At 40.2% G+C, this 14667-nt stretch overlaps 1 protein-coding gene across 14 annotated transcripts in view; it reads right to left on the bottom strand.

Moving 5' to 3' along the window:
- Positions 1 to 14667, bottom strand: part of MGAT1 (alpha-1,3-mannosyl-glycoprotein 2-beta-N-acetylglucosaminyltransferase) — a 75087-nt gene that overhangs the window by 28470 nt on the left and 31950 nt on the right. The window contains exon 1 of one of the 14 annotated variants that reach the window (XM_082379440.1): positions 5888 to 6253. The exons of the other annotated variants lie outside the window; for them this stretch is intronic. The gene's annotated coding sequence lies outside the window, so the exon portion shown is untranslated. Of the gene's footprint in view, positions 1 to 5887; positions 6254 to 14667 lie in introns of those variants that run through there. 14 annotated transcript variants of the gene reach the window in all.

Genomic DNA, 14667 nt, shown 5'->3' with positions numbered 1-14667 from the left:
CAAGAAGAACTACAATCCTGCAGCCTGTGGAACAAAAGCCACATTCACAGAAAGATAAACAAGATGAAAAGGCAGAGGGCTAGGTACCAGATGAAGGAACAAGATAAAACCCCAGAAAAACAACTAAATGAAGTGGAGATAGTCAACCTTCCAGAAAAACAATTCAGAATAATGATAGTGAAGATGATCCAGGACCTCGGAAAAAGAATGGAGGCAAAGATGGAGAAGATGCAAGAAATGTTTAACAAACATCTAGAAGAATTAAAGAACAAACAGAGATGAACAATACATTAACTGAAATGAAAAATACACTAGAAGGAATCAATAGCAGAATAACTGAGGCAGAAGAACGGATAAGTGACCTGGAAGACAGAATGGTGCAATTCACTGCTGTGGAACAGAATAAAGAAAACAGAATGAAAAGAAATGAAAACAGCCTAAGAGACCTCTGGGACAACATTAAACGCAACAACATTCACATTATAGGGGTCCCAGAAGGAGAACAGAGAGAGGAAGGACCTGAGAAAATATTTGAAGAGATTATAGTTGAAAACTTCTCTAACATGGGAAAGGAAATAGCCACCCAAGTCCAGGAAGCACAGAGAGTCCTATATAGGATAAACTCAAGGAGAAACATGCCGAGACACATAGTAATCAAATTGGCAAAAATTAAAGACAGAAAAATTATTGAAAGCAGCAAGGGAAAAACAAAAAATAACATACAAGGGAACTCCCATAAGGTTAACAGCTAATTTCTCAGCAGAAACTCTACAAGCCAGAAGGGAGTGTCATGATATACTTAAAGTGATGAAAGGGAAGAACCTACAACCAAGATTACTCTACCCGGCAAGGATCTCATTCACATTCGATGGAGAAATCAAAAGCTTTACAGACAAGCAAATGCTAAGAGAATTCAGCACCACCAAACCAGCTCTACAACAAATGCTAAAGGAACTTCCCTAAGTGGGAAACACAAGAGAAGAAAAGGACCTACAAAAACAAAACCAAAACAGTTAAGAAAATGGTAATAGGAACATACATATCAATAATTACCTTAAATGTGAATGGATTAAAAGCTCCAACCAAAAGACACAGGCTTGCTTAATGGATACAAAAACAAGACCCATATATATGCTGTCTACAAGAGACCCACTTCAGACCTAGGGACACATACAGACTGAAAGTGAGGGGATGGAAAAAGATATTCCATGCAAATGGAAATCAAAAGAAAGCTGGAGTAGCAATACTCATATCAGATAAAATAGACTTTAAAATAAAGAATGTTACAAGAGACAAGGAAGGACATTACATAATGATCAAGGAATCAATCCAAGAAGAAGATATAACAATTATAAATATATATGCACCCAACATAGGAGCACCTCAATACATAAGGCAACTGCTAACAGCTCTAAAAGAGGAAATCAACAGTAACACAATAACTGGGGGACTTTAACACCTCACTTAACCAATGCACAGATAGTCCAAAATGAAAATAAATAAGGAAACACAAGCTTTAAATGACACAATAGACCAGATAGATTTAATTGATATTTATAGGACATTCCATCCAAAAACAGCAGATTACACTTTCTTCTCAAGTGCGCACGGAACATTCTCCAGTATAGATCACATCTTGGGTCACAAATCAAGCCTCAGTAAATTTAAGAAAATTGAAATCCTATCCAGCGTCTTTTCTGACCACAGTGCTATGAGATTAGAAATGAATTACAGGGAAAAAAATGTAAAAAACACAAACACATGGAGGCTAAACAATACGTTACTAAATAACCAAGAGATCACTGAAGAAATCAAAGAGGAAATCAAAAAATACCTAGAGAAAAATGAGAATGAAAATACTACGATCCAAAACCTATAGGATGCAGCAAAAGCAGTTCTAAGAGGGAAGTTTATAGCTATACAAGCCTACCTCAAGAAACAAGAAAAATCTCAAATAAACAATCTAACCTTACACCTAAAGGAACTAGAGAAAGAAGAACAAACAAAACCCAAAGTTAGCAGAAGGAAAGAAATCATAAAGATCAGAGCAGAAATAAATGAAATAGAAACAATGAAAACAATAGCAAAGATCAATAAAACTAAAACCTGGTTCTTTGAGAAGATAAACAAAATTGATAAACCATTAGCCAGACTCATCAAGAAAAAGAGGGAGAGGACTCAAATCAATAAAATTAGAAATGAAAAAGGAGAAGTTACAACAGACACTGCAGAAATACAAAGCATCCTAAGAGACTACTACAAGCAACTCTATGCCAATAAAATGGACAACCTGGAAGAAATGGACAAATTCTTAGAAAGGTATAACCTTTCAAGACTGAACCAGGAAAAAATAGAAAATATTAACAGACCAATCACAAGTAATTAAATTGAAACTATGATTAAAAATCTTCCAACAAACAAAAGTTCAGGACCATATGGCTTCACAGGTGAATTCTATCAAACATTTAGAGACGAGCTAACACCCATCCTTCTCGAACTCTTCCAAAAAATTGCAGAGGAAGGAACACTCCCAAACTCATTCTGTGAGGCCACCATCACCCTGATACCAAAACCAGACAAAGATACTACAAAAAAAGAAAATTACAGACCAATATCACTGATGAATATAGAGGCAAAAATCCTCAACAAAATACTAGCAAACAGAATCCAACAACATATTAAAAGGATCATACACCATGATCAAGTGGGATTTATCCCAGGGATGCAAGGATTCTTCAATATACACAAATCAATCAATGTGATACACCATATTAACAAATTGAAGAAGAAAATCCATATGATCATCTCAATAGATGCAGAAAAAGCTTTTGACAAAATTCAACACCAATTTATGATAAAAATTCTCCAGAAAGTGGGCATAGAGGGAACCTACCTCAACATAATAAAGGCCATACACGACAAACCCACAGCAAACATCATTCTCAATGGTAAAAAACTGAAAGAACTGTCCCTATAAGATCAGGGGCAAGACAAGGATGTCCACTCTCACCACTATTATTCAACATAGTTTTGGAAGTCCTAGCCACGGCAATCAGAGAAAAAAGAAAAGGAATACAAATTGGAGAAAAGGAATACAAATTGGAAAAAAGGAGTAAAACTGTCACTGTTTGCAGATGACATGATACTATACGTAGAGAATCCTAAAGATGCCACCAGAAAACTACTAGAGCTAATCAATGAGTTTGGTAAAGTTGCAGGATACAAAATTAATGCACAGAAATCTCTTGCATTCCTATACACTAATGATGAAAAATCTGAAAGAGAAATTAAGGAAACACTCCCATTTACCACTGCAAGAAAAAGAATAAAATACCTAAGAATAAACCTACGTAGGGAGACAAAAGACCTGTATGCAGAAAACTCTAAGACACTGATGAAAGAAATTAAAAATGATACCAACAGATGGAGAGATATACCATGTTCTTGGATTGGAAGAATCAATATTGTGAAAATGACTATACTACCCAAAGCAATCTACAGATTCAATGCCATCCCTATCAAATTACCAATGACATTTTTTACAGAACTAGAACAAAAAATCTTAAAATTTGTATGGAGACACAAAAGACCCTGAATAGCCAAAGCAGTCTTGAGGGAAAAAAGCGGAGCTGGAGGAATCAGACTCCCTGACTTCAGACTATACTACAAAGCTACAGTCATCAAGACAATATGGTACTGGCATGAAAACAGAACTATAGATCAATGGAACAAGATAGAAAGCCCAGAGGTAAACCCACGCACCTATGGTCAACTAGTCTGACAAAGGAGGCAAGGATATACAATGGAGAAAAGACAGTCTATTCAATAAGTGGTGTTGGGAAAACTGGACAGCTACATGTAAAAGAATGAAATTAGAACACTCCCTAACACCATACATTAAAATAAACTCAAAATGGATTCGAGACCTAAATGTAAGACCGGACAGTATAAAACTCTTAGAGGAAAACATAGGAAGAACACTCTTTGACATACATCACAACAACATCTTTCTTTATCCACCTCCTAGAGTAATGGAAATAAAAACAAAAATAAACAAATGGGACCTAATGAAACTTCAAAGCTTTTGCACAGCAAAGGAAACCATAAACAAAACGAAAAGACAACCCTCAGAATAGGGGAAAATATTTGCAAACGAATCAACAGACAAAGGATTCATCTCCAAAATATATAAACAGCTCATGCAGCTCAATATTAAAAAAACAAACAACCCAATCCAAAAATGGGCAGAAGACCTAAATAGACATTTCTCCAAAGAAGACATACAGATGGCCAAGAAGCACATGAAAAGCTGCTCAACCTCACTAATTATTAGCAAAATGCAAATCAAAACTACAATGAGGTATCACCTCACACCAGTTAGAATGGGCATCATCAGAAAATGTACAAACAACAAATGCTGGAGAGGGTGTGGAGAAAAGGGAACCCTCTTGCACTGTTGGTGGGAATGTAAATTGATAGAGCCACTATGGAGAACAGTATGGAGGTTCCTTAAAAAACTAAAAATAGAACTACCATATGACCCAGCAATCCCACTACTGGGCATATACCCTGAGAAAACCATAATTCAAAAAGACACATGCACCCCAATGTTCATTGCAGCACTGTTTACAATAGCCAGGTTATGGAAGCAATCTAAGTGTCCATTGACAGATGAATGGATAAAGAAGAAGTGGTACATATATACAATGGAATATTACTCAGCCATAAAAAGGAATGAAATTTGGTCATTTGTAGAGACGTGGATGGATCTAGAGACTGTCATACAGAGTGAAGTAAGTCAGAAAGAGAAAAAGAATTACCGTATATTAATGCATATATGTGGAACCCAGAAAAATGGTACAGATGAACTGGTTTGCAGGGCAGCAATTGAGACACAGATGTAGAGAACAAACGTATGGACACCAAGGGGGGAAAGCAGCAGGGGGTGGGGGTTGTGGTGTGATGAATTGGGAGACTGGGATTGACATGTATACACTGATGTGTATAAAATGGATGACTAATAAGAACCTGCTGTATAAAAAAAAAAAAATTCTGAGTCATGAGGAAATATACACTAGCAGTCAGGAAATCATAGCATTTCCACCTTGAAAGTATTACAACCATATTTGAACCATTCTAATAAAACTTTTTTTATGCTAAAAAAAAATACCATCTCTGATCTTTTGCTAGGTGTGTGATTCACTGTTTTCCACCTTGTTTTGGGACAAAGGTGTGGTTCTCACATGCCCTACCCCCCACCCCCAAACCAATATTAGACCTCTCCAGAATAATGGAAGAACAGAAATTAAAGATAATCCAACACCCCTAGCAAACACTCATTAGGTATCATTTGGAAACTGTTCGTGGCAAAAAGTAAAAAAATTTTTTAAGGAGCCACCAGTTTCTTGGAGTTAATCCACTCCTTCCTCTGCCTGCCACCTCCCAGTTATCTCACTGCTGTGTGGCAATCACCTCTGCCTTGTGTCATGCACTGATTCACTCCTGGTAACTGTTAAAGGACTGAGCTTTTCAGATGATTGCTGCTTTTAAATAAATCAGACCCATTTGAGGTCACGTCTCGGGGAATATTAAACTTGCATTCTGACATGCCTTCTTGAGTGGGCGAAAAATAATTGGAATTTCAGTAGAGAATTGGGTGTGATGTATGAAATGGATCACATTACTCAGCTGCAACCCAGAGCGAGGAGAAGATTTCAAGTAAAACATTTGATTTACTTTTTTTTTCTGGGCTTTGTCAGTACCTGAAAAACCAGAGGCAGTTTGCTCCAGGGAAGAGATCAGGGCTGGCTGGTCTGAGGAGCACAGAGACTCCAGATTCATCTCCCCTCCCTCAGCTTGGGGTGCCACCTCTTCCTTCTCCACCCACCAAAGTCCTCAGAAGTCCTCTATTACCAGCTCAAATGCCACTCCCTCCTTGAAACCTCAGTAGCTGTCAGCGCTGATTCTTCTTTGCCTTGTATTGGAATTCATTGTCGTACAGCTGTCCCTAGTCTCACTCCTTTCCTCATCCCTCAGTTCCACCTCACCCCCAGCAGTATCTCGAGAGACTCCGGTGGAGTGTGAGCAGCTGCAGGGTGTAGTAGACGTGTGAGCAGCCACAGAAGAAATCACAGTTTCAGTGAAGACCTTTAGCATGGAAATCCTCCCAGGGAGGCTGTGGAATCGAAATTAAGAAAGACAGGTAGAGGGGCTTCCCTGGTGGTGCAGTGGTTGAGAATCTGCCTGCTAATGCAGAGGACACGGGTTTGAGCCCTGGTCTGGGAAGATCCCACATGCCGCGGAGCAACATGGCCCGTGAGCCACAACTGCTGAGCCTGCGTGTCTGGAGCCTGTACTCCGCAACAAGAGAGGCCGCAACAGTGAGAGGCCCACACACCGTGATGAAGAGTGGCCCCCACTTGCCACAACTAGAGAAAGCCCTCGCACAGAAAGGAAGACCCAACACAGCCAGAAAGAAAGAAAGAAAGAAAGAAAGGTAGAAAAGAAAAATACAAAATGTTGAAGATTTAACCTGATAAATTTTGAGAAAAAGAAGAAATGTGGTGTAGTGGATGAGGCAGGACATTGGGCTCAAATCTGAATGAAATTTATAGATTCCACTCAACCAAATCCCTGGAGAAGAGATACAGCCAAGAAAATGTTAGAAACTTGGTTGCAGATTGTACAGGTTTGAACAAAGACGGCCAAGTTTGTGAGGTAATGGAAAATAGAATAGGCATTCCAAGAATAATACATGGTTTTCCCATTTAAAAAGTAAGGAAGTGAAAAAAAAAAAAAAAAAGGAAGTGCAATCTGAAAAGTACAGGAAAGTGCAAGTTTAGGTCTGTGTAGAGAGATGCCATGCATGGCACAGCCATTATGTTCACACTCAAGGTCCTCATGCCTTGGATTCAACTGCCAGCTCCACCACAAAGCTCTGTGCCCGTGGGCAATTCTTTAACCTCTCAATGCCTAAGTTTCCCCCACCTGCCAAATGGGAAATGAATAATGGCCACCTCATGGTACTCTTGTAAAGACTGAAGGAGTTGCCAGCAATGGTGCCTGGCACATAGTGAGTACCATATCATGTTACTTTATTATACATTATAAAATTTGAAAGATCTACTTGGTGATTTATTTGGAATAAAGAAACCTCAGGAATAACCTTATCAAGTCCTCCACAGATGATGAAATACAGTGTCATTATATGACCTTTATAAGCCACTTGAAATGCATTTTATTACCTACTAGTCTCTTTGGGTCATTTTAAAATGGGTTTTTATGTATTTAAATCTTGTCTTCCAGTATGACTCTTGAATGCAGGAACTTCTGTCTTAACCTTACATGACACTAACAATGTGAGGCATGTATAGCAGAACTTAATAATACCTGTTAGTTTCTTTAAAATACAAAATTTCAAATGTATCCCAATGACAATCATTTACACATTAGCAATGAATCGTTTATTTATTTACTTTTTAAAATGCCACTTTGAAAGACCCAGATGGCCCTGGCAGAAAGGTCTGGATGAGTAAGTGTTAACAGCGGGAGAGAAGGCCCCAGAAGGAACTGTGACCTGGGCAGCAGGTCTCGCTGGGTCTTGGTAGTCAGAGGGAAGAAGGCATGTTTACTGAAAAAGTTTGATGAAAGCAAACAGAAGGTATACCAAGGACTATGGCCCATACTTTTCAACTGCCCCTCTCTGTCCAGCTACAGCAGACTGCACTTCATGTGTGATTCCACAAGTGTGGAGCCCCTGTCCTCGGGCTGCTGACAGCCCATTGAAGAAACAGACAGGTCAACAGCCTCACAACACAACCCAGGCCATGGAGGGAGGCCCTGCAAAGCCCCAGAGCTCAGAACTCAACCTGAAGCTTTGACCAGGAGGTGACATTTGTCCTTCTTGGTAATCAAACATTAAGGGAACCACTGGGAACAGCAGGGAGGCAGGGAAGATCGAATCACTTCACTAAACCATCCATTTGTGAGCCATTTCCAACTAACCAATTTTCTGCCGGGGGGTGGGGAAGGGGAAATGAGAAGAAAAACCAAGTCCAGTGGTCCTAATTCTGAGGGGATGAATAGACTTGGCCTACGTGGGACAGAGAGTGTGCTTCGATGGAGAGGCAAGGCTTTCCTTTGGGATGTATAGAATTGGAGGCAAGGGGAGGCAGAGGGGGCTTGGGGATGCAGGCTCTGGAGGAGTGAAGTAGGAAGTGAGTTCCTGTCCTCCCAGTGGGCTCTCCCTCACTGAGCAGATCAGTTGCAGAGACTGGAATGACTACACGAAGGACAGACTGGGGTTCTGTTCAACAGCTGGATAGGGCTGGTGACTGTCCCTTTGCCACTAAGCTAGAGGTGCAGTGGGACAGCATATATCCCAGAGGTTTGGCATGCCAAGGTCCAGGAGGACCGAGGAGTCAAGTGGACACAGCAGGAGCAGGGTTTGTGCCACCTTGCCAATCCACTGAAATACACTGCCCTCCAGATAAGGGAACAAACACTTCAGGGGGCTGCGGGGTGTGAAGCCAGCAATGAAAATTGAGGGGAGCAGAAGGGGACTGAAATAGGTGTCCCCCCTTCCTCCCAGCAGCAGTGCCCACATCCTGTCCAGCCTAGATCCATCCATCAGATTGAGGACCTTCAAAGTAAAGGGACAGGGCATGCAACCAGTTGAGTTGCCAGATGAAATACTGGACACCCAGTTAAATTTGAACTTCAGACAAGGAATAATTGTTATTGCATGAGACACACTTACACTAAAAAAAGACAAATGGAATAATTGTTACTGCATGAGACATACTTACACTAAAAAAGACTATTCCTTGTTTATCTGAAATTCAAATTTAACTGGGTGTCCTTTTTTTAAAAATTTGTTTTGCTAAATCTGCCATTTCTAGTAACAGGACAACATGCTAAGTGAACCTCAACATTTTGAGGATGGTATTAAAGTAGCAGGGTCTTGTCATGTCTTGGCAAAGGTGGGAGCTTCCACAAATGGTGCTGACTTCTCCAGGCTCTGGGATTTGGTTACTAACTCCCAGGTGACAGTTCCCTCTTCAAGCACTGGGTCCCTCTTTCCTCTGGGAGCTGTGAGACAAAAAGAGAAAAGAAATATTCTACACAGCCTAGTTTGACTGGCCAGCCAAAGCAATAGGCAATAGCTCAGGGGTTTCAAACTGCGGGTCACAACTCCTACAGGTTGTGAACCCAGGTCATGCCAGCATTTTGAGTAGGGGGTAGGGTGGGTTAGGGGAGGCGATCAGAGTGTACTGCCTGCATTTTATCTCAAAAAAATCTTCTGTGTCTGTGAGTCACTGTGTGTGTACATAGTTAATGATGTTTCTTACTGTAGTCAGGGTCCAAAATGTTTGAAAGGTACTGATATGATGTTGAGACTTGCAGGGCATTATTGTGAAAACTGTATTGGATCAACAGCCAGGATGATTTGGTTTCACACTCACAGGATAGGGTAAGCTTTGCCTTGTTCTGGAAAAATCTCCCTCTGGAACCACCTTATCTTTTCATGGAATCTGCAGTCTCTGCATATAGATGGCCAATGCTTCATTTAAATCATTTAGAGTTCCCAGTGTTGTTCATTTTGCTGTAATCACTTACTAAAAGCATACATTGGAATCATATATTGTTGTACCCAATCTTAGGCATTAAATATAAGTGTGAATGTGGAACTAAAGGCACTGTCCAAATGGCCATAGTGGTTTTTCACATTTGTTTTATTTCCTCCTCTAAAGGGAAGGCTTTTCGACTTTGAAATAAATGGAGATTACTTGGGATAATTCCCCAAAGCTACCCTAAATGGTTTTGAAAGAGTCATAATTTCTCTCATGCAAAGAATATATGATGCTTTTACTTAGAAAGAGGAAGAAAAAATGTTTGCAGTTTCACTTTGAATTTTTAAAAAATTCCTATAACAATTAGCTCTTGATTCAAAAATTATAAATAAAGCTATTTTATCATCCACTGTTACTAAAACATTGTGTCCTGTGATGTTTTAGTCTTTATTGATCCAGGGATTTAATTTTTATCTTGAACTCTTTTGTAGGAAAATAGCTTATAAATCTTAAGTATAAATACTTATTGTCCTGTACCAATTGCTCCAACCTCTGTTTCTCCAAATTTTGCATTTATGTGTGGATGAAATGGATTTGCCATGCTTTTTTCAGTGGACGATACTGGTTGGCCATGGAATGTACAGGCTTTGGAGGCAGATACACCAGGATTTGAAACTAATTCTGACACACAGGAACACTGTGATTTTGACAGGCACATAAGGCCTTGGAGCCTCTACATCCTTAAATGTAAGATGGGAAAAATCAAAGTACCTAACCTGTAGAGCTGTTGTGGTTTTATATGAGAGAATAAATATAAAGCCTGGCATGGGAGAGACAATGCTATATATTCACCAAACTCCATTTCTGTTTCCTCTTTATGAACTTGACACCACATTTTCAACGTCCCTTGTAGTTAGTTTGGGGCTGTGTGACTGGGCTGTGGTGTGGGCTATTTCTAGGCCTGGCTACCTAACCTGGCTACCATGGGGGCACATGTTTTAGCTCATATGGCTACAAGACAAAGGAAGATTGCCCAACCCACATAAGACTTTACGTAAGCAAGAAATCAACCTTTCTTTGTAAAGCCATTAATAATTGGGGGTTTACTTGTTACTGCAGCATTGACTAGCCTACTCTAATACACTTGAGATATATAGAGAGAGATAGACTAGATAGATAGATAGATAGATAGTAAACAGCTAGAAAACTTTAGCATTTAAGTTATCTATGAACCTTAAAGTATGGAATGAGTCCTTTGATATATATTAAGAGAAAAAAAGCAAGACGGTATATACTGTGCCACATTTTGTATAAGAAAGAAGCGGAAATTAAGATGTACATATGTATTTGCTTATCTTTGCAAAAAAAAAAAAAAAGTATAGGAAAGGAGAAACCAGAAACTAATAAAAATGGTTCCCTATAAGGCGTAGCTTGGAGCAGGGTGGACATGATATTCATGGGAGTGTGACTTCTCTGACTAAACGTGTTTATACAGTATTGGTTTTTGAACCATGTAGTTTACATATTCAGAAATAAGAGTAAATTGTAAAGGAAAAATGCCCTAAAGTTGGACCTTAAAAGAAACAAATGGCCCAACTCTATGTAAAATTGGTTATTCAAACAACAATGAAAAAGAAACTTATTTGGGGTCACCTGAACACTCTACTCTGACTGTACATACAGTAATATTATTGGGAACAAGGAATTTCCAGTATAAGAGGGAAAAAATAAAAGAGAATTTAAGAAAAAACACTGTTATGTTGAATGCCAATGACAATATGAACTCATACAATTCATATTCCCCCCACCATATATATATGTATATATGGTCTCCTAGTTGTGTTCCTGAAAAAGCCTAGAAACAACACTCTTGTGGCAATGAGTCCAACTAGCCCCCTTACCTTGCATCTCCCAATATAATAACTGGCCCAGGCAAGAATAATCAAATGGGTACTACAATCACTACATGAAATGTGGTTGGGCAATAGGTTATTCCCACAGGGGTGAAGTACCACTCCACAGATCATTATTACTTTCAAAGGGGAAGATGTTCCTTTGGTACCCGATGCAATGTATACCCACCCCCACAGATGCATTTGGCCTTGCCTGTCCCTCAGGACCCACTTGCCCTGATTGCTGGGTAAACTGCCCCAGTGATGGTTGTAAAGCTCCAGCCTCCACCTTGTCACCCCATCTCCTACAATGACAGACGTCTCTGCTTTGGCAAGGCTGTCATTACACCTTCCAGGGCCGAAGCTGCAGCTGCTCCCATGGCCAGGTCCAATGTAGCAGGACCCACGGAGGCCCTGGTTTTTCCAGTGGCTACCCAGAGGCACCTAGTAACACAGTCCAGAAGTACAGATACATCAACACCCCACAGGCTTTATCCTGGAGGAGTCCTCCAGGAGGTAATAGTGTCACACGGCAACTCTAAAGATGTCCCACATGACCAAGTGACCAGCCAGGCTGCTTATGAAGCCATTGCCAGCTCAGCAATGAACCACCTTTTATTCGTTTCCCTCCTTTTCTGCCTTAATTCTTTTCCCCCTTTTTGGCTCCCATGGGATCGTACCCATCATAAAACACTAGCATGTAAACTTTGCCTCAGTCTCTGTTCCCAGGCAAGTGCTTCTCCATGGAAGTATGGCGGTCACTTTCTCAACCCAGTCATCACCTTTAGCATCACTAGTAGTGGAAAAACCCAACATGTGAACCTCTTCACGAGATGCCTCTGAAGCATTCTTGCAAATGACGTTTAACCCAAAACTAATCAAGCCTCCAGACTGAATTTCCATTTTAAGGGCAATACAGGCATAAAAGAAAAAAGTTAAAGAACACCGTCAGGAAACAATCAGACAAATGAAGAATGTGCAACTCTCTATAAATCCCCTGGCCTGGACTCTTCAAAAGTCGATGTCACAAGTCAAAACCAAACAGAAGTTAAGGTGGGGGAGATTTTCTAGGTTAACCTCCAGATAGACTCCACAAACCTTGATTAGATCACAGGCGAAACCGCATAGAAGTCTTTAAGGGACAATTAAAAATATTTAAGTATGTGCCCATCGACAGACGAATGGATAAAGAAGATGTGGCACATATATACAAAGGAATATTAGCCATAAAAAGGAACGAACTTGGGTCATTTGTAGAGATGTGGATGCATCTAGAGACTGTCATACACAGTGAAGTAAGTCAGAAAGAGAAAAAGAAATACTGTATATTAACGCATATATGTGGAACCTAGAAAATGGTACAGATGAACCGGTTTGCAGAGCAGAAACTGAGACACAGAAGTAGAGAAAAAACGTATGGACACCAAGGGGGGAAAGCGGCGGCGGGTGGTGGGGGTGGTGGTGTGATGAATTGGGAGATTGGGATTGACATGTATACACTGATGTGTATAAAATGGATGACTAATAAGAACCTGCTGTATAAAAATATATATATATATATATATATATTTAAATATGGCTTGGATATTAGTTGTGATTGTAGAATGATTGTTAATTTTCTTAGGTGTGATAGTGGCATTGTTGTTATACAGGTGATTGTCCTAATTCTTAGGAGATTCATGCCGAACTATTTAAGGATCATGATGTCATACTGACAACTTAGTTTCAAAACTGATGTGTCTTGGTGTATGTGTGGTTGGGGGGTGGGGAAGAAGGAGAGAGAGCAAATATGGTAAAACATTAACAACCATTGTATCTAGATGGAAGGCATAATGTACTTGTTAAGTGTTTTTAAATTTTCACAATAAAATGTCGGGAGATAAATACCGAAAAAATCTAGGTAAAATGTAGGATATATTCACATTTGAAGAAATGTTTTAAACCTCGTTTTTCCTCAGTTTCCAGTAAGCAGCCAATACTTTATCAGGGATTAATTCATCCACCTCAAAATGGATAGTCACACCCAAATTGCTATGCTTTCAAAAGCTTTTTACCCCTTGCAGGTCTCTAGCAATTTCCCAAGGAGAAAAAATTTGATGCCATTACGCACACCTCAATTCTTAGTTGGCAGAATAACCAGCAAGCAGTACAGAGCTGCTTCCTTTGAAAAACCTTTCCAGGGCGCAAACTGTGAGTATTGAGGCACCGAGGCACCATGGAGAAAATGTATTTTAGACGTAAATTTTGATTGATCTGATAGAGGCATCAGTTATCTTTTCCATGCATTGCAAATCTTGTATAGGATTCAGATAGGAATAGCATCATTCTCTACAGCTGTATTGGCAACAGATAGACATGAATTAACTAATATAGTAATATACACAGTTATTTCAGGCTTCTATTATTAGCAGCACCTCTTGACTCATGGGGAAAACTCCTCCCAAACTTTTTTTGTTAATGTGACTATTGCATTTGTTTCGACAGAGTTTTCTATTATCACCATTCCTCCTACCCACAACTTACACTCCCAAGATGCCTCCAGACAGAATTGCTATCCCCACACCCCCTTCTGCTCTCACCAAGGTGACTGCCCCCAGGTCAGCCGACCTTCAGTGCCTGCACCCATGACAGAGTCCCAGGAAAGCGTGCCACCTCACATTATATTCATGCTAACTAGGCTGGCTAGGCAATGCTCTGGACTCATAACGGAGTCCCCCACAGGTCAGGCTGTTTCTGCTCCATCCAGGGAGGGGTCCTTCTTATACCCACAGAATGGTCATAGTACACTAATAATGCTCATTTCCCCCTATTTAATAGTAGAACTCTTCAGTTAAGGCTGAGTTCATGACCACAGCATTAGGTTTCTGCTGCATTAATGCTGCATAATAAGCAACCCCAAAATCTCAGTAGCTTCCCAAAAAAGCCATTTATTTTTCTTTCAGGTCAGCAGAGGCATCTCTGCTTCAGGCTATGAACTGATTTAGGGCTGCTCCACTTGTGTCTTATCCTCTGGACCAATGGCTACCTGGGGCAGGCTCTTCTCAATGTAGGGTGGCAGCTGTGCCAGAAGGGCGAACAGAAACACAAGGGGCCATTTAAGTCCTTGGCTCAGAACTGATATACTGTCACTTCTGCCACATATGCCTCTGGCCGAAGCCCAAAATCAATGGGGTAGTGAAGTACTCTCCATCCTGGTGAACATC

The sequence above is a fragment of the Balaenoptera borealis genome (genome assembly GCF_965194805.1).
Source record: "Balaenoptera borealis genome assembly, chromosome: 2".
Taxonomy (NCBI): Eukaryota; Metazoa; Chordata; class Mammalia; order Artiodactyla; family Balaenopteridae; genus Balaenoptera; species Balaenoptera borealis.
The sequence above is the reverse complement of the archived record's forward strand: the minus strand, read 5'-3'. Positions and strand labels throughout refer to the sequence as shown.